Source organism: Danio aesculapii, chromosome 18 (assembly GCF_903798145.1).
Source record: "Danio aesculapii chromosome 18, fDanAes4.1, whole genome shotgun sequence".
Taxonomy (NCBI): domain Eukaryota; kingdom Metazoa; phylum Chordata; class Actinopteri; order Cypriniformes; family Danionidae; genus Danio; species Danio aesculapii.
The window spans coordinates 2,071,174-2,098,158 of record NC_079452.1 but is presented as its reverse complement, the minus strand read 5'-3'; the positions used below and the strand labels follow the sequence as shown (position 1 = coordinate 2,098,158).

Genomic DNA, 26,985 nt, shown 5'->3' with positions numbered 1-26,985 from the left:
CAGCTTTAATATGGGCCGTTATCGGCGTTAACATGCTGCGTTAACGCGAGACTCTTATCGCACGATAAAAAAAAAATATCGCCGTTATTCTATTCTCAAAGCTGGGTTGGGAGCTGGGTCCATTCTACGCAAGCTGGCAAGATGACTTTCACCTTGATATTTTAGCGCGGATGTATACCTGATGGTGAGCCGTCTGGCACAAAAGTGCCCTTCTGAATGAAATCGGCAGGATGCCTGACTTTAGCTGCAGTTCGGCAGTTTTACTTTACCTCATGAATATTTCATTCATGCCATCGTGACAAACTGGGGTATTAGTGCGCAAATAAGGAGCAAGGGCTGGTGAGAGTGTTATAGAATGTAATAACGCTCGCCAAACGTAAAGAAAAAAACTTCTGCATTTCGTGGTGTGTGTGGGTGCGCGCGTGTTTGTATGTCCCCAGTCCCCGAAGGGGGAGGACGCAGCGGAGACCACCTGCTACCCTAAAAGGGGAGACTTGATGGTAAGGAAACATATGGACTAGCCCTAATGAGGGGGAGCTACATATGATAAGCTGGTTAGCGGTTTAGGGAAGACACGGGACCGCCTAATAAGGGGAAACACACCGTGGTAATAATGCATATGACATCACCAAATGGGGATGCACATAGCTGGCACTGATCCTCAATATGAGGATTGAGGGGGGGCCTCGGAGGAATTCTCTAGGGTTCGCCTGGGAAGGGGAACTTACTAGTAGAGTAGGAAAAGCGCACGCATCTCCGGGTTAGGGAGCCTGGCACAGCGAGCGTTTGTGACACCAAGCTTAATTCCCGCCCGATTGATTGGTATTACCCAATAACTGGGAGAAAACTGCTCCATTCGGAGGTTATAAAACCTCGCAAATGTGTTAGGTGTCGCCCAACCCGCAGCTCTGCAGATATCTGTGAGAGAGGCGCCGCGTGCTAACGCTCATGAGGAAGCGACACCTCAGAGAGTGCGCTCTCACGTTAGGGGGGCGCGGCTCGCCCTGGCATTGATAAGCGAGGGCAATGGCATCAACTAACCAGTGGGCCAACCTCTGTTTTGATACGGCACTTTCCTTCTGCCGACCACAGTAACAGATAAAGAGCTGTTCACATGATCTTACATGTTGCGTTCGTTCCACGTAAAGGCGCAAAGCGCGAACGGGACAAAGCAGTGAGTGGGCTGGGCCTGCCTTCTCCGCAGGCAGCGCTTGCAGGTTCACCACCTGATCTCTAAAATGGGGTGGCAGGAACCTTGGGCACACAGCCAGGTCGGGGTCTCAGGACAACGTGAGAGTAACCCGGCCCGAATTCAAGGCACGATTCCCTGACCGAAAATGCCTCCAGATGCCCAACTCTCTTGAATGGCGCCAATGCGATCAGCATCGCTGTCATTAATGACAGAGATACCGAATTGAGTGGCTAAAACAGATCTCTCTGCAGACCCACCAGGACTACAGAGAGATCGCAAGAGGGGGTGGAATGGATTTAATTGCCGCATGCCTCTGAGGAATCGGATGATTAGATCATGCTTCTCGAGCATGTTGCCATCCACCGCGTCATAATGAGCGGAGATCGCAGCCACGTAAACCTTCAGTGTGGAGGGTGACAGCCTACGCTCCAGCTTATCCTGAAGGAAGGATAACACAATGTTAATCTGGCAAGTTTGGGAGTCTTCTCAGTGAGAAGCGCACCACTCAGAGAATAGACTCCACTTCAGGGCGTAGGCATGCCTCGTAGAGGGTGCTCTAGCCTGAGTGATGGTGTTAAGTACCACGGGCGGTAAGTCACCTAAGTCCTCCGCGCTCCATCTATGGACCACACGTGGAGGTTCCAGAGATCTGGGCATGGGTGCCAGATGGTGCCCCGTCCCTGAGAGAGGAGGTCCTCCCTTAGGGGAATGCGCCAAGGAGGGGCCGCCGTGAGGAGTGTGAGCTCCGAAACCCAGGTCCGGTTGGGCCAGAGGGGCGCAACAAACAAGACCTGCTCCTCATCCTCCCTGACTTTGCACAAAGTTTGTGCGATTAGGCTCACTGGGGGAAACGCATATTTGCGCGTGCCCAATGGCCAGCTGTGAGCCAGTGCATCCGTGCCGAGGGGGGCCTCGGTCAGGGAATAAAACAGCTGGCAATGTGTGTTCTCGGTGGAAGCAAACAGATCGATCTGGGCTTCCCCAAAGCGCGCCCATATCAGCTGGACCGAATCGGGTTGGAGTCCCCACTTTCCTCAGGACACTAGCTGCCGTGAGAGTGCATCGGCTGCACGGTTGAGCTCACCCAGAATGTGAATGGCACGCAGTGATTTTAGCCGCGTGTGACTCCAAAGGAGCAGACAGCGAGCGAGCTGAGACATGCGGCGAGAACGCATACCCTCCATACGGTTGATATAAGCCACCGCCGCCATGCTGTCCGTCCTGACCAGCATGTGTTTCTGCTCCAGCACCGGGAAAAAAAGCGGCAGAGAGCCAGATACACTGCCAACAGCTCCAGGCAGTTGATATGCCAATGCAGGCGGGGTCCGGACCACGAACCCGCGGCTGCATGCTCATTGCACATGGCCCCCCAGCCCGTGCTGGAGGCATGTGTCGTTACTACAACATGCCTGGATACTAGCCCTACGGGCACTCCGGCCCGTAGAAAGCCAGATCCGTCCAGGGGCTGAGGGTGCTGAGACACAGCAGAGTGATGTTCACCCGGTGCGTACCCGCGCGCCATGCCCGTCTGGGGACTTGATCGCGAAGCCAACGCTGAAGTGGTCTCATATGAAGCAAACCGAGCGGCGTGATCGCGGCTGCGGATGTCATATGCCCCAGGAGCCTCTGAAAACATTTCAGTGGGACCACTATCTTCCTGTGGAGCTCGTTTACACAGGAAAGCATTAGCCTGGCGCGCTCCTCGGAGAGGCGTGCAACCATAGCAATTGAATCCAGCTCCAGCCCGATGTAAGAGATCCTCTGCACAGGGCAAAGTTTGCTCTTCTCTCGGTTGACCTGAAACCCCAACTGGTCGAGGTGCTGAAGCAACTGATTATGCACAGAGGAGGCTAGAATGTGCCAGTCAGAGCGCGCGCTAATGGCACCATCGATCACTGACGTGCCAACGGAGGGGCAGCTCGGGATGGGAGTGCTCATCCCGGGAAGCGGTGCATCCCGAGGAAGAGCTGAAAATAAGAGAATTTCTCTTACCTTCCTCCCTGGATCCCGCGGTGAGGCCAGAGTGAGAGAAAGGAGTCTGTTCTGCTGCACTCTGAGGGCCTGAGGCGAAGGGTCCCGGTGCTGCGAGCTGGAAGGCGGAGTTTCCCAGACTGGCAGTACTCGGGTTTGCACATCTGGAGAGAGAGGAAACTGCTCTTTTGGAAATTTGGTTGCCGCCAGCCCAGGGGCCGGCAGCGATGAGTTTAAAGTCGTTGTGGACTGATGTAATAATCCTCGGCCCCCCACCGAGGAAAGAGCAGGTCCCCTCTCCTCCGAATGGCCCGTCCCAGGAACGCTCACACTTTAAAAATGAACATCTGGCTGATGTGGAAAAGGCATTGGGTTAAGTACTTCATTTCGGGGCAGTCTATCACCCACAGTCACAAGGTAAGTTTGGGCGGTTGAATCTAACATTGAAAAACAAATTGGCTAAAATCTGTGCACAGACTAAATTGACATGGCTGGCTGCTCTTCCACTGGATGTCAGTACGTAGCTCTGTGAGTAGGGCAACAGGATACACGCCCTTTGAACTGTTGACTGGTCGCCAATTTCCTGGCCCACTGACCCCACTACAACCATTATCACACCAAATTTACTATGACAAATTGACTGCTCTAATTGAATCTTTTGACAAAATGTTACCAACTGAATTTAGGGGACTCGAATATCCAGCACCCCTACCTGACCGAACTGGGTGAGATTGAGAATCTACAGGCGTAAATGGAAAGAGCCTCGCTGGTCTGCTCCAATTAAGGTACTTGCACGCACCTCTCACTGTGTTCGTCTTGCAGGAAAAGGTGACCCTTGGTACCATCTGAGCCAGTGCTGTCCGGCGGACCCACCGTCCAGATGACACTAGAGTGGACCTTGCTTTGCAGGTCCAAGAGAGGGAGGATACCACAGAAAATACAGGAGGTGCAGTAGGGAGTGAGGGTACCACAAAAGGAGGTGATACACAAACACATGCACACGACAAAAATTTTCATCCATCACAAAGTAACCTACAAACTTTACAGGTGGTCCACAAAACTGGGCATTTATTCACAGCCCCTAAAGGAGAAGCTGTAGCCCATTGTGTCAGTGCAGACTGTGCATTTGGAGCGGGCATAGCGAAAAAAGTCTGAGAAAGATATGGGGTTGACAAAGTAAAGGCCCAGAGAAAAATGAAAAGTGACTGTGCTATAACTTACGAGGCAGACAGAATAGTTTTCCACCTGATCACAAAAACACTTGCTAGAGACCTACCCACATATGAGCACTTTGAGAGCAGTCTAATCTGCATGAGAATGTGGTGTGACAAATTACACATCACCAGATTGTCAATACCCCTGCTGGGGTGTGGTTTGGACAAGTTGGAATTCTATAGAGTTCTCCACATTATTGAAAAGACATTTAAAGGCCAGAATATAACCATTTCAGTCTATACGTTAGAATAAGTTTACTGTGCTTGCCATTTTTTTATTGTAGCTTTGATACTGATTATATATTACTTGCTGTTAATACAATAACGCTGTGAAAAATAAGATACAGGGAGGACCAGACATGAATGATAAGAAAAACCACCATCAATAAAACATGAGGGTCAAGTTGTGGGAAAACTACAGAAGGTACATGTGCAATGGTCAGGTTGGCAGCACCAGTGACACTGATTGGCAACAGACAAGAGGGAAGGGGTGGAAGTACAGCTAGGAGAAGAAAAAGGGACGCAACGTTCGACTTAACTACAAATTCCCCAACCTATATAGATTCAATAGGGGTCCCGAGAGGAGTCCCTGATGAATACAAACTAGCAGACCAAATTGCTGCCGGGTTCGAGAATATCCCAATAATTTCAGCCCTATTGTCTGTCACCCAAAGTAAAAATGTGGATAGAATAAATTATGTGCACTATAATGTGATGAGATTGGCAAATTTAACAAGAGACGCCGTAGAAGGATTATCAGAACAATTGGCTCCAACCTCATTAATGGCAGCAGAAAACAGAATAGCATTAGATATGCTCCTAGCAGAAAAGGGCGGGACCTGTGATTTTTGCTGCACTTTCATTCCCAATAATACCGCCCCAGACGGATCAGTAACGAGGGCTTTAGAAGGATTAAAAACCCTTTCTAAAACAATGGCAGAACACTCTGGTGTAAGTAACCCATTTGATGATTAGCTGACCAGTGTGTTTGGAAAATATAAAACCATGTTTACATCAATTTTGATCTCTATAGCTACCTTTGGGGCCATAATAGTGACCTGTAGATGCTGTTGCATCCTATGTATCAGAACATTGTGTAACAGGGTGATAATAACAGCAATTGAAAACAAAGATGGAGTCCCAGAAGAGGAGGAGGTATATGACTTATAAATGTTGTTTTTTCCCAATAACTGTGCTTCTTTGCAGATGCTGATTCATCACAAGTTATGTGTTTTTTAGATATTGATGTTTGATAAATTTGCCGTTTAAAAATGTGTTAAGATTTTAATTTTGATTATTGAAATGTTTGTAGTCTAGATAATTTCAGTGTGATTGACTTAGCTGACATGTTGTGGTTGCCCAAAAGTCAATTAGGGGACCGACTGGGTGACTTTCCCCACAGGGGTTTTCGGCCCAGTCCAGCCTGAGCACACTGGTTTATAGGGAATTCATAGGGACCATCATTGTTTGACTGTTATGATTATTGTTGTGTTTATTGCTTTTATTTAAATTTTTTTCCCTTAATGGTCTGATATGATGTGTCAGGTGAACATGTGGTGGGTGTCTTTCCTCACAGAGGTTTTCGACCCAAGCTCATCTGGACATATTGGACCAAGAATTCTGAGATTTTTTAAGTGTTTATTAAAGTGGTGTGGCCTCTTTTCGGAGGCCAAGAGAGGGATTGAAGGATAAGCATTTTATTAAGCTTTGCTAGTAAATACGTAGTGAATATAGACATGAAGGCTTTTGCTTTCAAAGCGTTAACTGCCATATTATGTGCACAGAATAGAGAAGTGTTGCAGGTTGCTGAGAACAGCCCATCCTGTTATCGGGTATGGGTGTATGGAAATTGCAAAGAGCTCTGAGATGTATGAGCTGTGTGTACGTGCTCTGAAACATTTGCCTAGTCAACTGTCAAGGCCAACTGTCAAGAGAGTTACACAGATACCAGAAAGAGGAACATCTGGTTGCTGAACGGTCAAACTGTCAAGATGACACTATATAAGTCATTAGGGTTGGGATTAGATAGTGTGCGAAAGACAGTATAAAAGCATGATGGAGAGCCCAATAAGGCAGGGGCTGAATTGATATTACACCTCTCCTGCACAGAACTTGTATTCTCTAACTTCTTACATTCAAAATAAAACTTCTTAATTTTCAACTCAGATCTCCATCAATTTTTGAACATGCAATGGACCATTTGAGTCCTATAGCGTGCAGTAGACCACTCCGATTACATTGGGAAAACCGGCGATTGCTGCAAATTGCGTTTTAACGTTTGGCTGGTCAACTGCATGGTATGGAAACCTTATATACCTGTTAGACATGCGGATGATCCCGTCCCATACAGCTGCCATTGCACGGCTCAAAGATACTTTGTAGTGTGCAATTTAACACAATTGCCTCTAGGAGTCTCCAATGGAAATAAAACAAACACACACAAGAAATGCACGTACGCCAGACATGAAGTTGGCGTGAACCAACACACATTCTCACGTTAATTACATCCTTAGTAAATCCAAAAGTGAGCATGAAATCTGGCGTTCGCTGCATTGATGCATGAGGTCCCTGCTGTTTATGCTCACCACTACATCAGCAGTTCAGGTGAGGCTCAAAACGCAACCATTTGCCCTTTACCTCCAACGTCAGCACAGTCTGTGTTGATTGTCTTGTGTGCATATTCACAGATGCTTTATTTTGACCTGTAAATCCAGCACATTTTTATTTGTGTCTTTATAGCTTGCACAAGTTTCAGTGCTTTTTTCAAAAATTAGGTCTGGTTCTGCCAATAACTGCCGCTGTATTCCACCACCCTCAACTCCACACACTAGCCTGTCACAAAGCATTTCTTTCAACATGTCACTGCAATTGCAAACAAATACTGAATGATAATCTGGGGAAGGTATACTGTTAAACCAAAATAGAAATTATAATCATCCCAAAATTACTACAGTATAATATTTTTAAATATCTTTAACAATTGCAAACATATCAATAAATCTGAATAAAACCATTGAAAATGTTGCTTATTTCTGTGTTTGAAGCAAAGTACTGCCATGCTTCTCTTCACCTTAATGGATATTTTGCAAATTACCGCAGGCAGCGCCTTACTGCCATTTGACTGGATGACAAAAATCCAATATGGATAGCAGGCTTTAAATTCAGTGAAATGCCAGGAACCAAAAAAAAAAAAAAAGACCAGACATGTGATGACCATGGAAATGGATGAAGGATCCAAAAGGGTTAAGGAAAAAACAAAACAAATATATATATATTGTCACGGATTGGCCAGGCTCTTCCACCAGTATCACGCAACGAGCATCTTCACCTGAGTATTAACCACGCACAGCTGCACCCAATCACTCAAACACACTATATAAGCACACACCTCACTTCACTCATTGTCCGGTCTCGTTCCCACGAAGCGGACTCATAGCGAGTACCTCTGGTAGTCACTATCATTTCATATCATCGTCTGAACTTACCTGATCTCTGTTTCCTTCCAGTCTGTCCAGCGTTCCCGGTGTCCTGTCAGCGTTGTGTGTATCGTCAGTCTGTCTTCCCCGCAAGCCCTCTGGTGTGTGCATTAGGTCTTCCTCAGTGTCTGTCATCCAACCTGCCACAAAGAAGGATCATCAGATCAACCGAACTCCATTCACTTCCCCAACGTTATCCTTGTGTGCTCCACTGTTGGAATAAACATTTTTCATAACTTAATCACCTTGTTTGTCCGTTTGCTTCCCTAACAGAAGACCGGACCACTACAATCAATTGGTGGACTCGCTGAAGAGAGTCTTACTAGCATCTGCTCCACTTCCCGAAGCACCACAAGCACCGAGCACTTCTTCACCGTCCACCCACTCATCCAGTCCCATGGCTCGACCAGCGCCCTACTCTGGCGGGCCGGAGGAGTGCAATGGATTTCTGTTACAATGTTCTCTGGTATTCACTATGCAACCTGAGTTATATCCCACAGATCTGTCCAAAATCACGTTGGGTCGGCTCTTCGGTGGACTGAAACCATCTGGCAACAGTCTGGGCCGGTAACAAACTCCATTCATACATTCACCAAGTATTTCAAGGAGGTTTTTGGTCGTGCAGATGCAGAAGTAGCAGCCGGAGAACAGTTATACCATCTCAAACAGGGAGCCATGTCCACTCAGGATTATGCACTCCGGTTCCGCACTCTGGCTGCTGCTAACGGATGGAATGAGCGATCTCTCCTCACAACTTACCGGCTCGGATTGGAGCCCAGCCTCCGATTACAGCTGGCAGCCCTCGACGATACCATGGGGTTGGAGAAATTCATTCAACAATCTCTTCGCTGTTCTGATCGTCTGAAGGTCTACCAGCATGATCTTCCACCAGTATCCCAAGCACTCCTCCGTTCGCCAGAGCCAGCCATCCCTCCAGAACCAGAACCAATGATCGTGGAATCTGGTAGAATCACGATCACTAAGCGACAGAGGAGGCTCACCCGGGGTCTGTGTATATACTGTGGTGCCGAAGGACATGTCAGGCTGGACCGTCCCATTCGTCCAGCACGCTCCTTGGCGAGTGTGTTCAGTTCTTCCATTGAAAAGATGCATCCTCTCACCACCAATGTTCAGTTAACTACCCCTTCTGTCTCTGTTTCAGTCACGGCCCTCATCGACTCCGGGTCAGCTGTAAAAATTTCATCTCGCACGCCCTCTGTCGCCACCTCCAGCTTAACACCGAAGCCTCGACGCACGTCTACCAGATTCAACCCATAACCAACGATATCCATTCCCAGGCGCGTAGCCATTGTAAATGTGAACCTATCAATCTCCAAGTGGGATTGCTCCACAAAGAGGAGATTCAATTTCTGGTTCTGGAGGGTGCATCTATGGATATCGTCCTAGGGCGCCCATGGCTGGTGAAGCACGATCCCATCCTCTCTTGGGGCACAGGAGATATAAAGAGATGGGGTGAAGAATGCAGATCCAGCTGTTTTCCCGACCTACCCTTACAGAGACCCCTTACCCCCCATGTCACGTCTGTCGAAAGTCCAGTCGAGAAACGATCCATCCAGATCCCGAAGATCTACTCCGCATACGAGGACGTATTTTGCCCCAAGAGAGCTTCCCAGCTACCTCCACATCGGCCATGGGACTGTGCAATTGACCTGCTTCCAGATACTCCTATGCCCAAAGGTAGGATTTACCCGTTGCCCTTCCGGAAACTAAGGCCATGGAGGAGTATATTCAGGAAGCTCTGAGTCAGGGGTATATTCGCCAGTCCACTTCACTCGCTGCCTCAAGCTTCTTCTTCGTGGCCAAGAAGGATGGAGGGTTGCGGCCTTGTATAGATTATCGAGTTCTGAATCAAGGAACAATTAAATTCAGATATCCCCTTCCTCTCGTCCCTGCGGCCCTGGAACAACTCCGATCCGCCAAGGTATTCACTAAGTTGGACCTCCGCAGCGCCTACAATCTGGAAGAATACGCGAGGGGGACGAGTGGAAGACGGCGTTTGTGACCCCTACAGGGCACTACGAGTACCTGGTCATGCCCTATGGTCTGGTCAAAGCCCCCTCCGTATTCCAAAACTTCATCCACGAAGTCCTCCGGGAGTTCCTCCATCTCTCTGTCATAGTCTACATTGATGATATCCTGATTTACTTCCGGAGTGAGGCCGAACACCGCCACAACGTTGCGGAGGTCCGACAAACCCTCAGAGAACACCAGTTATACCTCAAGGCAGAGAAGTGCTCATTCCACTTACCCCCCGTTCAGTTTCTAGGGTACATCATCTGAAGGTAATACCTGCATTTTAGTCATTGTAGATCGGTTCTCAAAATTCTGTCGTGTGATTCCTTTGAAGGGTCTGCCCACAGCCCTAGAGACCGCCGAAAACCTGTTCAACCATGTCTTTCGAAATTTTGGGTAACCAGAAGATATAGTCTCGGACCGAGGACCCCAATTCATCTCCAGACTATGGAAAGCCTTCTTCAGACTCCTAGGTGTGACCGTAAGCCTCTCGTCTGGCTATCACCCACAGGCCAACGGCCAGACAGAGAGGAAAATTCAGGAAGTGGGGCGGTTGCTCAGGACCTTCTGTCACGGTCATCAAAACTCCTGGAGCCAGTTTCTGGGCTGGGTGGAATATGCCCAGAATTCCCTGCGGCAACCTACCACCGGACTTACGCCATTCCAGTGCATCCTAGGATTCCAACCTCCACTCTTTCCCTGGGATGGCGAACCATCTGATGTCCCCGCAGTGGATTACTGATTCCGGGAGAGCGAGAGGGTCTGGGACGATGCTCATCACCATCTCCAGAGGGCAGTACGCAGAGCAAAGGAGGTGTCCGATAAAAGGAGGATTCCAGGTCCCATCTATACTCCGGGGCAGAAGGTCTAGCTCTCCACCAGAGATATCCGCTTGCGACTGCCCTCCCGAAAACTAAGTCCCAGATTTGTTGGTCCCTTCACCATCCTGGAACAGGTCAATCCAGTCACATATAAGTTACAGTTACCACCACAATACAGAATCCACCCCACATTCCAAGTGTCCCTTCTCAAACCCTTTCACAATCCTCTGACTCCCTCCACAGAGCCTGGCCATGAAGAGGAACCCCTCCCCAACTGATGTTGGAAGAAGGGTCCATCTACCAAGTCAAGGACATCCTACGGTCCCAGCGTCGTGGTGTTCATCTAGAATACCTCGTCGACTGGGAGGGATATGGTCCAGAAGAAAGGTCCTGGGTCCCCAGTTCCGTTATATTAAATCCCGCACTTATGGAAGAGTTCCACTCCAATCACCCCGAGTTCCCAGCACCTCGTGGACGAGGTAGACCACCACCACGACGTCGGAGGTTTAGGCCCTCAAGAGCGGGCCCTGGGGAGGGGGGTAATGTCACGGATTGGCCAGGCTCTTCCACGAGTATCACGCAACGAACATCTTCACCTGAGTATTAATCACGCACAGCTGCACCCAATCACTCAAACACACTATATAAGCACACACCTCACTTCACTCATTGTCCGGTCTCGTTCCCACGACGCGGACTCATAGCGAGTACCTCCTGGTAGTCACTATCATTTCATATCATCGTCTGAACTTACCTGATCTCTGTTTCCTTCCAGTTTGTCCAGCGTACAGTTTAAACATCGCTAAATAACATCAAAATGTTGTATCATAATATATTGTTTAATTATGTTGTTGTTGTTTTTTTGTCCAACTTTTTGTTATATTTTGACACGCCAGTTATTCAGCAATGTTTCAACTTTACAGTAACTTTATTTTTTTAGATAGGATTGCAAAGATTATTGTTCATTTGATACTGAGCCTTTGTCATTTATAAGGGATTTACGAAGGATAAATCTATAGTCCTCACTATAGATTAGGTCACAAACCAAGTTGTGTTAATAAAGCATTTATTAACATGCATAGTAACCATTACAATATGCCTGCATAGTAAGATATATAATTGTGGATTTCGATAGTTTATTTATCATTTACTAACTTTATTCTGAATCATCTTAAAAACCATCAAGTACTCTTGGATACAAATGGTTTGTAAATAATGCAATAGTTAATTTAGTCATTAAAAAAATCAGTCACAAATTATGAAAGTACAATTATAAGTTGTGAATAGATCGTTTGTAGCTGCAGTTATAAATGTTTATTAATGTAGAATTAAAGCTTAAGAAATAATGAAATAAGTATATGCTCATGCTTAATAAATGGTGTAGTTATTTGTTACCACGAGCTTCTGTTTCTTTTCAGGACCTAAGAACACTAAATACAGCGTCAGGAACAGATGCTGGAGAAGTAAACGCTGCTACCTGGCAGTTTTTTGATGAAATGCATGGAGTGTTGGGTTCTGGGCCTTCTGTGGACTCACCAGTGGTAATTTCATCTTTACAGAGGACCCAACAACTATGCTTATGGTAATATTTAAATAAACATCCTGTAATCAAGCAGAAATTTATTTTCTGGATTTTACTTATGTATTGTCTCATTCTCCTAGGACATTGTTGAGCATACGTCTACTGCATCACTACAGAAGTTTGCTCACCTTCAAAGAATGATTCAGGTCCAACTACCTCTCCCAGTGCCACAGCAAGCTCTGTTACTCCTTCACCAAAAAAAAAGAAAAAGAAAAAGGAAAGCAAATCCAATCTTTGGACTTTTTGGTTGAGGAGTCTGCTAAGGACTGATAAAGCCAAGACTGATAAACTCTTAAGTCTTTTTGAAAAAGTGATAGACAAATTGTAGTTGCAATTTGCTTGTTAGAAGTTGTCTTTAATTTTTTTTACTTTGTAATTTGTCTGTTTATACAATTGTTTACAAGATCCCTTTGCACAAGGTATTTGTTGGTTATATTTTTTATCTTAAGTTTATTTTTTGTTGGTCATGGTGTTATGTAAATTAAGACTGTTTTCAAAGTTTATACATTCCAAATAAATTTTTTATGTGACTGAAAAATTTACTGACAGTTCTATACAATATAAAGCTATTTTGGTTTGCTAAAAATGTTTTTGGTCTTCACTAATGATACCAAACAGTTAAATACCTGCAGATACACACTTAACCATGCAACATGAATGTAAAAAAAGTTTTATTGCGAATAGCACACAGATAAAACAGAAGGAGCAGCATCTCCAATAGCAACGTGACTTAATAAACTGCTTCTATACAGACACACACACACACACACACATCTGGTTTTTATACAAAGCTTGAAACCAAGGCAGCCAATCCATCTCTTGAAGCGTTCCCAGATGTTTTGTTGTTTGCCATGGTTTCAAGCTAGGTTGGGGGTCAAAAGGATGCCTCAAAATGTCATCATCTGGGTCAAGCATGTCCCCACTGTCCAAACACACATTGTGTAAAAAGGCACAGGAAGCAATGACCTGGGTAGCAAACATTGGTTTTTATCTCCAATGCTCTGAAAAGTGTTGATCTCCAACACGTTTTCATAATGCCAAAAGTTCTTTCAATAATGCCACGGCCTTTTGAATGGTAGTAATTGAAGCACCTCTGGACCTGCTCTTTGACTGGTTCTTTGTAAGGAGTAATTAAGCAGACAGGGGTGTCTAAACAGGGGTAGCCTCCATCACCCAGAATAATGTATCCTGTAGGAGGATACCATTGTGCCCTGTAAAACGTACTGTTTTTAAGCGCACAGGTGTCTTGAACTGACCCTGGATAGCCAACAAATATGTCCAGGAATCATTCACTGGAATTGCAGATTGTCTGCATGCTTATAGAATAAAAGCCCTTGTAATTTAAATAGTCTGTTACAGACTCGGTCCCAGTCATTCCCCTCGCTGGCCAGCAGAGGTCACCATCCCCGGACTTTTAAGCATTACATCATCCATTTAAACTGATTGTGCACACACCTGAACTGAATCTAGTTACGACCCACGCTTCCTATATTAGCCACACTCAAACACCAGTTCATTGCGAAGTCTTGTTTAGCCCCGGCCATCATTACTGAGCGTTCTTTCCTGTCTGATCTTCTGAGAATAACCCCGGACTGTTTCTGACTCTGAGCTGCCTTCTGCCTGCCCACGACCCTTGCTTTAAACACGGACTCTGAACCACGCTGCCTGCCCTCGACCCAAGCCTGCCTAACGGATTCTGAACTACACCGCCTGCCACTGATCTACGCCTGGTAAATCACTCTGTGTCTGTCAGCCGCCAGCCCCAAGACCATTATTGATTACTGGTGATGTGTGTTCGCACTTTAGTGCGTATTGGATGTTTGTGTTTGACTGTGACTAATAAATACTGCATAATGGATCCCTCCGTGTCAGTCTCCACGTTACAGAAGACTTCGCCCAACATGGATCCCGCAGCCGTACAGGTTTTGTCCCACGAAGTCACAGCTCAAGCTCAGGTATTAACCACACATCAGCAACAGTTATCTCATTTAACCCAGCTAACAAATGAATTTGTGAAATCACTGCAAAACCTGCAAGCTGCTCCCACAGCGCAACTCACCGCCAACTACTCTCCAAGTCAACTATTTGTTGCACAGACCCAGACTGTTTCCGGGGTTCGTTTGGCATTCCCCGATAAGTTCTCAGGTAACCCAGCTAAATGCAAAGGCTTTTTACTTCAGTGCAAACTGTTTATCGCCCAACAGCCCCACCTGTTTAAGGATGAGAATGGTAAAATTGCTTTTGTATGTTCACTGCTCACGGGAAAAGCATTAGACTGGGCTACTGCAGTTTGGCCAGACAGCACCCCGATATTTCCCTCATTTAACGACTTTCTCAAACATTTGTACACTGTGTTCGATCATCCTGAGGGTGGTCGTAATGCTGGTGAGGAGCTTTTGTGTGTTCAACAGAGAGATCGTCCTGCAGCTGAATTCGCTCTGCATTTCCGCACACTGGCAGCGCAAATGGGCTGGGCTGATGATCCTCTTAAGACACTCTACAGGAAAGCTCTTAACCCGGAACTGCAAAAGGAGATGGCATGTCGTGATGATGGGAAAACATTGGACCAGCTCATTGAACTTTCAATCAGGTTAGACAATCTGCTTTGCACCCGTAATCTCTTGTGCTCTGTCATTCCCAGTCCTGTATCTCCTGAGAATCCCACTGAACCCATGCAACTGGGCAGAACTCGACTAACCCTCGAGGAACGTGAACGAAGACAGAGAAATCATCTATGCCTATACTGCGGTCTTTCAGGTCATACGAAAATCCTGTGTCCCAACAAACCTCCGCCCAAGGCCCTTCCGGTGAGTGCCACCACCGTGTTCACGACCACTAATGACGTTCTGAGTGTACCCGTTTGTTTAAGATGTGATGAGATTGAGATCTCGACTCTGGCCATGGTCGATTCAGGAGCCGCTGGCAACTTTATTGATCACACGTTTGCCACTACCCATTCCATTCCTCTAACCTCCTGTAATTCTTCCCTAGCCATCACTGCTATAGACGGGCGCCCCCTGGGGGAAGGACACATAAAATTCCGAACTCTGCCAATCTCTCTTCAAACAGGCTCTCTTCATGAAGAAAAACTCTCCCTTCTAGTGATTGACTCTCCTCGACACACCGTTATCCTCGGGTTACCCTGGTTACAACTTCATGACCCCCAAATTTCCTGGAAAAATGGTGAGATCGCAAAATGGAGCAATAATTGCTTTAACCAGTGTCTACACTCTGTCCTCCCTGTCCAGATTAACACCATTGCCAGTACTGAAGACCCCGAATTATGTCAAGTCCCTGAAGCTTATCACGATCTCATCGAAGCCTTTAACAAACAGAAAGCTACTAAGCTCCCGCCCCATCGCGAGTATGATTGTGCTATTGAGCTACTGCCAGGTACAACACCCCTCGTGGTCGGATTTTTCCCCTCTCTCAACCAGAAACTAAAGCCATGAATACTTACATCTCTGAGGAGCTGGAGAAAGGCTTCATACGACCATCCACTTTACCTGCTTCAGCCGGGTTTTTCTTCGTTAAGAAGAAAGACGGTAGTCTACGCCCCTGCATCAACTACAGAGGACTGAATGAAATTACTGTCAAGTACCGCTACCCCTTACCATTAGTCCCAGCAGCCCTTGAACAACTCCGCTCAGCCCAATACTTTACCAAATTGGATCTCCGCAGTGCTTACAATCTCGTCCGTATCCGACTGGGGGACGAATGGAAAACCGGGTTCTCTACCGTAAATGGCCACTATGAATACCTCGTTATGCCCTTCGGTCTAGCTAACAGTCCTTCCGTGTTCCAGGCCTTCATAAATGAGATATTTAGAGACATGCTCAATCAGTGGGTCATCGTATACATCGACATCCTTATATACTCCAATTCCTTACCTGAACATATCCAGCATGTCAGAGCTGTTTTAAAACGTCTGATTCAACACCAGCTGTATGCCAAGATCTCTAAATGTGAGTTCCATCAAACCTGCATCTCATTTCTGGGCTATATCATCAGTCCCGAGGGAGTCGCCATGGATCAGCAGAAGGTCGACTCCGTCACGCAATGGCCACAACCTGAGACCCTCCGACAGCTACAATGTTTCCTGGGGTTTGCCAACTTTTACAGACGGTTTATCAGAAACTTCAGTAGAGTAGCAGCTCCCCTTACAGCCATGGTCAAAGCCAACAACGCTCGTCTGAAGTGGAATCCAGACGCCATTAGAGCATTCAACCAACTCAAGTCCCGTTTCTCAACCGCACTCATCCTGATCCTAATCAACCATTTGTGGTCGAGATCGATGCATCCAACACTGGTATTGGAGCCATTCTGTCCCAGAGATCCCAAACCACGAATAAACTCCATCCCTGTGCCTTTTATTCCCGTAAGCTCAACCCAGCTGAGAGAAATTATGACGTTGGCAATCGCGATCTCCTAGCCATGAAAGCAGCTTTGGAGGAGTGGAGACATTGGCTTGAGGGCGCTAAACACCCATTCACCGTTATTACAGACCACAAAAACCTCGAATATATCCGGTCCTGCAAGAGATTAAACCCTAGACAAGCAAGGTGGGCTCTATTCTTTACTCGCTTCGACTTCAAAGTCACCTACATCCCCGGTTCCAAGAATGTCAAGGCGGATGCTCTCTCTCGCCTTTCGGATGAAGAAACATTGGCTGAAGATGTTGAGCCAGTCTTGAAGGATCCCTTAATCCTAGCACCCATTCAATGGGATATCGAGAATGAAATCATTCAGGCATCTGAACAAAACCCTACTCCGCAGGCATGTCTCGAGAACAGAATCTTTGTTTCCCTGTTGCTTCGTGAAAAACTTATTGCTGAAGTCCACAACCATCCCAGTTCCGGTCACCCAGGCAGCACAGCTACAGTTCAACTAATCCAGTCCCGCTACTGGTGGTCATCTATCAATAAAGATGTGATCAATTTCATTAACAAATGCTCTTCCTGTCAGATGGCTAAACACTCCCGTCACCGTCCAGCCGGGCTGCTTCAACCCCTAGAGGTCCCACGTCGTCCCTGGTCACACATAGCCATTGATTTCATCACTGATTTACCTCAGTCCCAAGGGAATACCACCATACTTACCGTCGTTGATCGTTTTTCTAAGGCTTGTCGACTCATTGCCATACCCAAGCTGCCGACAGCTCTGGAGACGGCAGAACTACTATGTGAATGTGTATTCCGCTACTATGGTCTACCTGAAGACATCGTCTCAGATCGAGGTCCCCAATTTACCTCCCGACTGTGGCATTCTTCAAGAACCTCCAGGTCAACATCAGTCTAACTTCAGGCTATCACCCACAGTCCAACGGACAAACGGAACGCCTCAATCAGGAGATCGGTCGATTCCTGCGCACCTATTGTCACTCCAACCAGGCGGAGTGGAACAAATTTCTCATGTGGGCAGAATACGCGCAGAACTCTCTGAGAAAGTCATCTACAGGTCTGACTCCCTTTCAATGTGTACTTGGTTTTCAACCCCCTCTATTTCCCTGGTCTGGTGAAACTTCCGAACTCCCAGCCGTCGACACTTGGTTCAAGAAATGTGAGGAGGTATGGAACGCAGCTCACACCCATCTAGCGCATGCCATCCGAAGATTCAAAGAACAGGTTGATCTGCATCGTCATCCTGGTCCCACGTATTCCCCAGGACAGTGGGTGTGGCTATCCGCTCGAGATCTTCGCCTGAAACTACCCTGCAAGAAACTCAGCCGTAGGTACGTGGGTCCTTTCCAAATAGAAAGACAAATCTCTCTTGTTTCCTTTCGACTGACATTCCCTAACCATTTTCGTATCTCTCCCACATTCCATGTCTCTCTGCTCAAGCCTGCTGTTGGTCCAGCTGAGGTGGATAGGGAGGTGGCAGCCGGTGAACAGGGTCCCTCGCCTATCATGATCGACGGAGAGGAAGCTTATCGGATCCACGAGATCCTGAGATCCAGACGCCGGGGCGGACAACTACAGTACCTTATCAACTGGGAGGGGTGCGGCCCGGAGGAAAGATCTTGGATCAACCGTAAGGACATTCTCGACCCAACTCTGGTGAATGAGTTCCACTTGCAACACCCGGAAATGCCGGCCCCTCGCCCCCGTGGAAGACCCCGGTGTCGCGATTCTTCTCACTTCAGGAGCTGTTCATTGGAGGGGGGCTCTGTTACCAACTCGGTCCCAGTCATTCCCCTCGCTGGCCAGCAGAGGTCACCATCCCCGGACTTTTAAGCATTACATCATCCATCAAAACTGATTGTGCACACACCTGAACTGAATCTAGTTACGACCCACGCTTCCTGTATAAGCCACACTCAAACACCAGTTCATTGCGAAGTCTTGTTTAGCCCCGGCCATCATTACTGAGCGTTCTTTCCTGTCTGATCTTCTGAGAATAACCCCGGACTGTTTCTGACTGAGCTGCCTTCTGCCTGCCCACGACCCTTGCTTTAAACATGGACTGAACCACGCTGCCTGCCCTCGACCCAAGCCTGCCTAACAGATTCTGAACTACAGCGCCTGCCACTGATCTACGCCTGGTAAATCACTCTGTGTCTGTCAGCCGCCAGCCCCAAGAACATTATTGATTACTGGTGATGTGTCTTCGCACTTTAGTGCGTATTGGATGTTTGACTGTGACTAATAAATACTGCATAATGGATCCCTCCGTGTCAGTCTCCACGTTACATAGTCAATCTGGTGCTGCAGCGGGGTTTTATCCTGATGTGAGTGCCATTTATTGCTCCAACAACAGAGTTGAATGCAGGTGTTCCAGATATTTGGCCAAATCCTTGCCCCACTGCCAGCAGCTCCTCTGGGTTTGGACATGAGATGGCTTTTCTGAGGTTTGCCTATATTTCTTGTACCACTCTGCGACTTATACAGTGGGCTGTAGCTTTTGGTACACTGAACACCCTGGACACTACCTGATATGAAAGTCCATGAGCTAGCCAGTAAACATAAATAAGGGCTTCCAGGTGATAACCCCAGCCATGGTCCTGTTCTCTTTGCAAGAGCCGCTGCAAAGCATTTAATGCTCTTCTACTCAGCCGGAAATCATGCTCCACTCCACTCCACGTATAGCCACAACCTTATGATGGGAACATTATGATTTAACCTGCAGTATGTTGCTGGGTGATCAGCCTGTAACAAAAAAGATCCCATCCTTATGCTGAATTGAAAAAAATGGTAACTTTTATATTACAATAAGCACACACTATAGTACAAACAATATCAAATTAAGTCATTTAATTCCTGTAAACATACCACACACTAAATAATAACAACAAAAACAAATACTTAAAACAAAAAACTAAAATCTGTAATTTAGTACACAAAAGTTCTACATGTCCACCTTGCACTGCTGACTCCCCGTGGTGGTAAGTCAATGATTGCTGCTTTCATAGCTATTATTTTTTTTACACAACTACATCATCGTGCCTTTTCATTACAGTAATGCATTATGATTCTTAATGATTCATTATGATTTATTTTGCTGTATACTGAATGTTATGTCTGAATGTGTTTGTGGTAAAAACTTAATTCATGTAAAGGCTATTTTGGTTAAATACAGTGAAACAGATGTGCATCCATCATACATACCATAAACCGATCCACCAGCAAGCTCTTACGTCATACGCAATCGACTATGGTGCCTGCTGTTGTTACTATCGACTATGGTGCCTGCTGTTGACAATATCGCTGATATTGTTGTCCTCTGCGATTTCCCGAAGTTAAATACCAAAATATAACAGTTAGCCACGCAACTGGAATAACAACAGCAGGCGCCATAGTCGACCGCTTATGACGTAAGAGCTTGCAACGTTATATGATGACGTGTGCTGGGGTTGTAGTGGTGTCCCAATTCCTAGGGGTAAATTTGAAGCCCTTCCCCTTCACCCTCGGTTTGAAGGGCCAATGGGAAGGGGTATGGGTACAAAAATAGAATTGGGATTGGGCCTAACTATTGCCTTTAGAATTCAATATAATTATTATAATATATAAATATTAGAATTATTTATAATTTAGGCTACAACGCTTCCCACTACCCACTTTCCAGAAAGTCATATTGGTACATTATTTGTCTCAACTGTTAATGTTTAATTAAACTAATATATATATATATATATATATATATATATATATATATATATATATATATATATACACATATATATATATATATATATATATATATATTTCAATTTATTTATTTATTAGTGATGGGTCATTATCGACGTTAATGTGAGACTTATCGCGCAATAAAAAAAAATAAAATTTTGCCGTTAATCTATTTTCAAAGTTGGGTTGGGAGCTGGGTCTATTCTATGCAAGCTATGATTTTCACCTTGATATTTTAGCGCGGATGTATACCTGACCGATGAGCCGTCTGACAAACAAGTGCCCTTCTGAATCAAATCAGCACGATGCCTGACTTTAACTGCAGTTCGGCAGTTTCACTTTAACTTCAGTTTGGCTTTTACTTTACCTCAAACATTTCATTCATGCCGTCGTGACAAACTAAGGTATTAGACGCAAATAAGGAGTAAGGAGTAAGGATAGCTAAGAGTGTTATGGAATTTACTAACGCACGCCGATGGAAAGAAAAAACTTCCGCATTTCGCGATGTGTGCATGTGTGTGTGCATGGGGTCCTTTACTGACAGCCGTGTGTGTGGATCTTGTCGGAAAATATGGTTAAAAGTCCTACATGACGGTAATAGTTTGATTGTGGTGTTTACTTCAATAATGCCGCTAATATATGTATAATCCACATGTCTAAATTCCATTTCTGTTTAGTTCAGTTATGATTTTATTCTGATTAAAGTAATCGAAAATCAGTAAACACAAGTACATCTTATTAAACATAATTTATTTTCATCATCAATTATTCAATTCAATTCACCTTTATTTGTATAGCGCTTATACAATGTAGATTGTGTCAAAGCAGCTTCACATAAAAGGTAAAAGGAAATTATCATAGTAGAACAGTTTCTCAAGCAGTTTGTGATGCATTTTGGAAACAGGAGATGAGTCCCTGGTCTATGCGCCACCTGGCTTGAGAAACCCGTTCTCAAAGACTTATTATTTGTGAATAGACTTATTCTGAATGCCTTCGGCAGAATTCAAATGAGCCATTTTAATCTAGATTAATTCCGAAATTAATCTAATTAAAAAAATGTATCTATGCCCACCTATTATATATATATACATATTTGATGATTGATGAACATCTCCCCCTAAAATGTCTGACAGAAGGTCTGCTCTCCACGTACATTCACTTACATTAAAAAGGCAGCATTTTCCCTGCACAGTAGTTGGCTAATGTTCACACACTCCATAACTATACTCAAATTAAGTTCTAATATTGTTCGATTTATTTCAAGCATTTTACATATTCTTGAAGATTTTTAGATCTTGATTAAGACCCAAACTTATGTGGACTTGGACATGTCTTGGACACTGGTCTCAGTCTTGAACTCAACTTTATATTTGAATTAATTTTACTGTACATTTAAAGCTGGTGTAAAATTAAAAAATAAAATAATAATAAAGTCAGGAATAAACACCTTAAAATGGCTGTTTTGTTGAGGTAAATTTAAGTGTGTATGTTTGTATTTTTGCATGTATGTGTTTATTTTATTTAGTTTGGTTTATTATTATTATTGATTAATGAATTTATTTTATGATTTACCCATCATGTGTTTCTTTGTGTTTTCTTCTGGCCTGAGTAAAATTATGTAACATTTTGGAACAAATATGCAAAACAGCAAAGCAAAACTTGAAGCTAAAATAGCAAATATCTCCACAGCTACAGTCAATTTTCCAGGAGAACTGACATAAGCAGGTATAAAAGTGATCCACACGGCACAGAATATGAGCATACTGAAAGTGATGAACTTGGCTTCATTGAAGTTGTCAGGCAACTTTCGAGCCAGAAAAGCCAGAATAAAGCACAATATAGCCAGTAAACCAATGTAACCAAGAACAGCCCAAAAGCCAAATGCTGAACCTAAATCACATTCTAGAATTATTCTCTCTTGGTAATAATTCATGTTCATGTATGGGAAAGGTGGAGATATTGTTAACCAAAGCACACAAATTACAACCTGTAACAGAGTGAAGGCCATTACACTGAGTCTTTGCTGTAAGGGCCCAAACCATTTCATGACACTACTTCCTGGAAGTGTAGCTTTGAAGGCCATTAACACCACTATTGTTTTTCCCAGAACACAGGAAATGCATAGGACAAAAGTGATCCCAAACATTGTGTGTCGCAACATACATGACGACTCAGTTGGCCGACCAATGAAAGTGAGTGAACAAAGGAAACACAGAGTCAGTGAGAAGAGCAACAGGAAGCTTAGCTCTGAGTTGTTGGCTTTCACTATTGGTGTGTCCTTATACACAAAGAAAATTATAGCAATACCTAAAGTAAAAAACACACCCAAAAAAGAAAATAGCATTAAAACAATTCCCATCACCTCCTCAAATGATAAGAACTCAACAAGTTTTGGGACACATGTATCTCTACATTTGTTGGACCAAAATTCTGGAGGACACTTGAGACACGTCACTGAATCTGAGAAAAACAAATAAATAAATAAAGAATTATATATATATATATATATATATATATATATATATATATATATATATATATATATATATACATACATATATATATATATATATATATATATATATATATATATATATATATTTTTTTTTTTTTTTTTTACATTGTACACTGCTGTTTATCAATGCAATTTTTTTGTACCTGTCTTATTACTTATTTCTCCTTCTGCACATTGAATACAGTCATAACAGCAGAGAGGTTTTCCTTTTTTCACAGCCTTCCTAGTGCCCGTGGGACAGCTTTCACTGCACACAGACACAGGCACCTGCGAAATAATATTTTTTACCATAAAATTCTTCTTATTGTTTACAGAAATGTAAGATATATATCAAGTGCTCCCAAATTTTACCTGATGTTGATTCTTGGCCCACATTATGCTGATGTTATTAAACGAAAGTTGAAATTCTGATTGTAAGGAGGCATCATAGAAACCCACTTTAACAAACTTTGTTGCCCCTTCTTCCCCCTGCTGCCAGTTCAAGAGATCATACCTTGCTGCCGGATCTCCATTTTTATCAAAGAATACCTTTTCACCAGCTTTCAGTGAAAAAATTCACTTCCTTCATGGCATTAAGTACCTGTAAATTATAAATACGTACAATTTAAATACAGACAAATACAACATTTGTGGACAACTGGTGGACAAATTTACCTATCTACAGAATGTATACTACCTGCCATGTATTATTGTTTTTTTCCAGGCATTCTCTTTGATTTGTGTCCCATTTTGAACAACTGATTGAGCTGTTCAGAGCATGTGCAATGGCAAACACAGCCTTGTAAACATTATTGGCTATTTGCAATTCTGTAACATCTGTGTACTGATTCTGCACATTTTTTAAACTTTCATTGCCTGTGCACATGCTCCTGCTTTCAGAACTTTGGTCTGGGAAAAGTCTACATTGAAATATTGATTCCCACAACTCTTTAAACAGATATATGTCGGAAGATGTGTTAATTTTAGTTAGAAATTCCCTCAATCCTTGTATTTCAGCTTTTGGGATGGCAAAACCCATAGATCCTCTAAGAATGTGTTGCCATTTACCAGTAGCAATGTTCATGTCAGAGATCCAGGATTCACTACCAATCCACTGAATCCCAGTAATATTCTGCATAGCTAATTCCCCTAAAAGAACTTCCATGTCTGAGTATGATACAAAGGCAACGATCACTTTAGAGCTTGATTTCTTTACAATGTCCACGATTCTTAAAATTTCCTCCCTGGGATGAGTCCTGAAGAATGCTTCAGAAAATTCTACACAGACTCCAAATTCTGTAGCTGCTTTGATAAAAGTGTTCATGCCATTGTTTCCATAATCATTATCACTGCAAAGAGCCCCTACCCAGGTCCAGCCAAAATACTTCACCAGTTTGGCCAGTGCTCTGCTCTGGTAATAATCACTGGGAATAGTCCTGAAAAATGAGGGGTGTTTCTTTCTGTCGCTGAGGCAGGCACATGTTGCAAAATGACTAATCTTTGGGATTTAAAAAAAAAAGAAAGAAAGAAAAAGCAGAAAATAAATTGTAAGTTTTTTTACATTAATCCGTTTGCTCTTTATCTTTACACTATTGCATAAAAATTGGTCACAAATGCCTGTGTTTTAAACAATAAGAAAGAAGAAACTGCAGCTACTTACCACTGGTAAATGCAGTGGTCCGACAGTGCCAGAGATGGCAATTGTAGGAGTAGAGGATGTTTCTGCAATGATTGCTTGGACTGTTTTTGGTCTTTGACAGGATAACTGTGATGCATTTTCCCCATTAACTAATGACAGAGAGGCTCTAAGAGCCATTTCTATGGATCCACATGAATCATAGATTCTGTAACCCAAACTGAGACCAGGGAGAATATCAGCTCTCTTGTTGATTTCCTCGATGGCATATACCATTGTCTGTGCGTTTTGAAATTCTCTGAGACTCAAACTACAAAAAGAAAGAAAGAGATGTGTGTGTGTATATATATATATATATATATATATATATATATATATATATATATATATATATATATATATATATATATATATAGCTATGCAATGAAAAGATTAAAACAAGTATACACTGGTATTTTAAAATATGAATGTCATAAAAGTACACAGGGTGATTCTAACATTGTGTCTTTTTTCTTTTACTTTGTTCTGTCAAAATGTGTCAACCTATTTACTCACCTCTTGCATTTTGGATGTTCTGGTTTTGATGTGAATGTGGGCATAATTTCCTCCCAGCTGTTGTGGAAAGAGAAAATGCCCCCAATTGTCACATCACCGTCTTTGCTAAGCTGAGGTATGTTAGGAAGCCCCAGTAACTTGCATGGAGGGTTGGCTGCTCTCACTAGTGTAAAAAAAAGCCATGTGTGTAAGATAACCATTATAAACTCCTAACAGGTAGCTGAACCTCTGCCACTGTCTTATATAACAGCTGTTTGGTCCCCATACACTGGTTTCTGTGTTGTGGGTGTTGGTTACTGAATTTCACTTTTTTTTTTTTTGCCTTTGTACTCACTTTTTGCTTACACTCCAGTCATTCCAAATCTGTAAGATTCTGTTGAATTCAAAAAAAGATTTGTGATGATAAAAACTATAACCATAGAAGGAAAAACAAATACTATAGAAGTCAATACTTACCAGTTTCCAACTTTCTACAGGATATAAAAAAAAACTATCAAAAAAGTTTCGAAACAAGGTTGGGTATAAAAAGACAGAATTATAATTTTTTTTGGCCAACTATCTATTCAACTTACTTTGTCCAACAAGAAAGTATAAATACAGAGAAAAATGCATATTTATTCCAAAAATGTTACCACATAGTACCATATCACATTACACTCATATGAAAAATAAACAGTTAATGGCTTGTTGTTGTGACCTTGCAATTTTCACATGTCAAAATGAACCTGGCTATATAAACTGCTGTTTCTATTACATTTTTTTGTTTTGTTTTTTGCCAAATCTCTAAATTGTCCTATGGTTTGACTGTCTCAAGCATATAGTTCAATAAATTACAACTCTTATAAATAACAAATAAATTTGTAAAATTAATAATATTAAATACATAAGGTGTAGGGCATCATAGTGGCGCAGTGGGTAGCACAATCGCCTCACAGCAAGAAAGTCACTGGTTCCAGCCTCGGCTGGGTCAGTTGGCATTTCTGTGTGGAGTTTGTATGATCTCCCCGTGTTTACATGGGTGTGATCCAGTTTCCCCTACAGTCCAAAGACATGTGGTACAGGTGAATTGGGTAGGCTAAATTGTTCGTAGTGTATGTGTGAATGAGTGTGTGTGGATGTTTCCCAGAGATGGGTTGCGGCTGGAAGGGCATCTGCTGTGTAAAAACGTGTTGGATAAGTTGGCGGTTCATTCCGCTGTGGCGACCCCGGGTTAATAAAGGAAATCGTCAAAATAAAGAGAATACATCCTTTAACAAAATTTTCCTTTGAAGAGAGATCTTAAAAAAAGAGGATTTTAAAATTAGAAAGGACATAGGACCAACCTCTCAGGTATGAAAATTGCATTTATTTATCACTTAGTTCATCTTAAGTTTGCTTTAAATAATACTAAAGGTTAACTATTAGTACATAAAGTTATCCATTTTCAGCTACTATTTTTGTACTTAAAAGTACATTGTGGAAGGGTACTAAGTGCACTTAAATAAAACTTATTTTAGTGCACTTTTTCACTTGGGTAAATACCAAGGCCATATTAGGCTACTAAAAACAAACAAACAAAAAAAAAAAAATCTGGTCTCGAGTGAGATTCAGATTTATGTCATATTTGCCCAAAAGCTTTTAGCTTTTCTTCTCCCACACACTGACATTTTTTGGATTATAACAAGGCTTGAGAGACAAAACTTTTAGAGAGTATATTTTAGTACACACACACTGTGCATATATATATATATATATATATATATATATATATATATATATATATATATATATATATATATATATATACACACACACTGACAAAATGTCAAGATACACACACATTCATACATACGTGTGTGTGTGTGTATATATATATATATATATATATATATATATATATATATATAT

The 26,985-nt window shown here is 43.4% G+C and overlaps 1 pseudogene; it reads right to left on the bottom strand.

Moving 5' to 3' along the window:
• Positions 1–21,974: 21,974 nt before the first annotated feature.
• On the bottom strand, positions 21,975–25,298 carry LOC130245620 (extracellular calcium-sensing receptor-like; annotated as a pseudogene).
• Positions 25,299–26,985: the final 1,687 nt, after the last annotated feature.